The sequence below is a fragment of the Schistocerca piceifrons genome, chromosome 6 (assembly GCF_021461385.2).
Source record: "Schistocerca piceifrons isolate TAMUIC-IGC-003096 chromosome 6, iqSchPice1.1, whole genome shotgun sequence".
Lineage (NCBI taxonomy): Eukaryota > Metazoa > Arthropoda > Insecta > Orthoptera > Acrididae > Schistocerca > Schistocerca piceifrons.
This window is the reverse complement of record NC_060143.1, coordinates 311,962,992-311,966,344: the sequence shown is the minus strand read 5'-3', so window position 1 is coordinate 311,966,344 and position 3,353 is coordinate 311,962,992.

Below are 3,353 nucleotides of genomic sequence, written 5' to 3'. Positions count from 1 at the left end.
GCTCATTTTCTTAAAGCTGCATATGCTTAACTTAATGATATACTCTTAAAATTAGTGCTCTTTACAGTATAGTCGCCGACTTAGGAATAAATGCCTCCACTCGTTTAGTTTGTGTTGCTCATCTACGTCAGAGTAACTAGCTGATAGGTACCCCATGTGGTGTCACCGCCAGACACCACACTTGCTAGGTGGTAGCTTAAATCGGCCGCGGTCCATTTAGTACATGTCGGACCCGCGTGTCGCCACTGTGTGATCGCAGACCGAGCGCCACCACAAGGCAGGTCTGGAGATACGGGATAGCACTCGCCCCAGTTGTACGACGACTTTGCTAGCGACTACACTGACGAAGCCTTTCTCTCATTTGCCGAGAGACAGTTAGAATAGCCTTCAGCTAAGTCCATGACTACGACCTAGCAAGGCGCCATTAACCGTATCTGAAGATAGTCTTATTTGTATTATCAAGAGCGATGTACCACAAGGATAGAATAAAGTTAAGTATTCGAGGAGATGCATACTTTTCTTATTAGAATTCACTACTTATCCTGTTCCAGAATTCACGCCCGTCTGCGTTAGATAGCGTGCATTTCGGCCGCCTCTATCTGCAAGGTGTTGGCACATTTGCCAACACATCACCCCACTTCGTGTCGCTTCCGTTTCGTCCAGCTGGTTGCGCGGTGTGGATGCCGATTCGCTTAAATTCTAGAATGGTTTCCGTCGCGGTGCGCAGTGTGTCTTTGCGCATCATACAGGGGACACTGAACTCAACCTTGCCTTTTGCCTACTTGGCCCCTACGATCAGCTGTTAGCCGCTTCGTATATAGTTGATGAAGTACGCTCTGCTTTAAGCCCGGCAGCACGGCTCAGCAGACCTCATCGCTCATGCCTCTCGCTTAAAGCTCGCGCGCTGTGAATTAAGTCTTAAGAAAGTACAATATCAAAAGACAAGGAATATTTATTTTCACTAGGCTGCATCTCACTCTCTGCATGTTAGATAGTAAAAGAAAATGGAACATTCCTTGTTGATTAAGCAGGATAGTAGAAGAGGGAGAGGGCACCGGAAATACAAATATTGTACCCCCTAGCTGGAGAGGAACCGAGCGCCAGTCGGTTTATTCGTCAAAGAGCGACAAACCTCCTACCTTCTTGACATCTTCATACCAAGTGTGCAGTAAAATAATAATGAACAGTTCACTATAAGTTTATCTACCAACAAGAAAGTACACTGCAAAATTACACCACATATGCTAATGGGTATGCTGGCCTGTAATTTTATAACTTTAGATTTACTTCCCATCGCCGTTACGATCTTACAGTTCTCTACAGGTAGTGTGGGAACATTTACTTCCCTCGCTATCTCTTTGAGCAAGCTAGGAGACATTAGGCTTGTCGACGCTCCAGTATCCAAAACAACTAGTACATCTATGTTTCCCACGTTTACCTTTATTGATGCTTGAATAATTTCACTTACCTTGCGTGTTGTTTCTTTCTCTTCGATAAACAAGTCTTCTTTCATTTCTGCGTCCTTATCATACCTTAAAAGTAGATTCCGGATATGCCGTATGTGTAGGTTTGTTTCAGTGTCTTTTTCCTCCTTTCCGTTCCTGTTCGTTTTAGTGTTTAAGTCGCTCATATTAGTACTGTGGCACACTGACAGTTCGTTACCTTCTTCTTCTAGTCACGCTCGATTATTATTTCCTGGGGCCGGTAAAGGTATTGTTTCATTTTCTGCCGTCACTTCTACAATGTTTACCGTATGTTCGCGTGCTCGCCAGTTCGTGTCCCGGTTGTTTCGATTTGACTGTACGGGCTGCCTGTTATCTCTCGGATCCCTGTGTTGCATATTCCGTTCCTGGTAATTTGCATTTCCTTGTCGCCTATTGTCGAAGTTTTCCCTCGAATTTCTATTGTCTCGGCCATTACCGTACCTATGGGACTGATATTTAGTTTCGTACCCTCGGTCTCTCTGTGGCTGATGGGTGGACCGATTGTACGGATTTCCGTTGTGGCGCGGCGGTACATACGGATGCTATTCATTCATGCGCACTCGACCGTTACAATTTCCAAAGCCATTGCCGTTACCGTAGTTCTTCCCGTTTCGGTTGTGCCCATTACCGTTACGATAACTAGGCGTGGCTTGCCCATCCTCATGAATCAGATCTATTGAGTCGAGCACTGAAAGAAAATACTCGAGATCATGTTCGGGAACAGTTATTAATTTTTCCCTAACATTTGCAGGTAACTTGTTCTTTAAGATATTCAGTACATCGACATGAGATATCGGATTATTCCAATAACGGGTCTTGTTTAGGTATTTTTCAAAATAGCTTCTTAGCCCCCCGAATTTTGAATGATATGGTACTGGGTTAAATACCTCTCGTCTTAACCTCTCCTGGATAGCTGTTGATCAGTATTTATCTAAAAATGCATTCTCAAACTGATCATATGTCTCGCAAAGTTCTGACGTCTTCGTAGCCCACAAAAGGGCATCACCCTCGTTGTGTCGTACTACATATTTAATCTTTTGAGCTTCTGTCCAAGTCCTGGGCAGTAAATTTCAAAAGGCTCCGACAAACACTACCGGGTGCGTTCGCTTTTTCTCATTTGAGAATACGGGAAACTGTCGATGTTTTATTAAGCTCTCATCCATTAACAACGCTGTCCAGCACGGCGGAAGAGCATTTCCCTGCGGTGGTGGTATATTTGTTTCAGCAAAGTTTTGCCCGCTGCTCGCGTCGCGCGTCGACATGCGGTCGCGCGGCGTGGGTTGGGCATTGTTGTCCGCGCCACTGATATCTCCTACTGGCGGATGGCTGTTTATCGCTCCGCTTACCGCCCCCGGCGATGATATTACCGTACCCTGTTTGTTAACTATTTCGTCTCTTAACCGTTGTTCTAACTGTCTGATATCATGACCTACGCGTTTTAAGATATCTTCTTCCTTGTCCCCCATTACTTCCTTTACCGCTTCCACATAGGTACGCTGTTCACGTACGCATTTTTCTGCGAACGTTGTATTTTCGTCCTTTGCATTGCTCATTACCGATTCATAAAGCTGCACAATGTCTGAGTTGATCCTCTTGTGTTCTAACTTGAGTAATCCTACCTCCAATGTGATTTTTCTACATTTTCTGGCAGGTCGTCACAGAAAGAATGTAGTTTCGCTACTTCTGATTGTACATTGTGTAAGTTGACCTGCATTGCCTGTAAATTCTCTTAGGTTTCTCTAATTCCGGATAGCTTCTCTCGATACGTGTGTGTTAGTGTTTCAAATTTTTCGCCCATTATGCCTTTTAATTTCTCACCCATATCGTGAAACGAAATTTGTACTTGTTCATTAATTTTCCTATCCACCT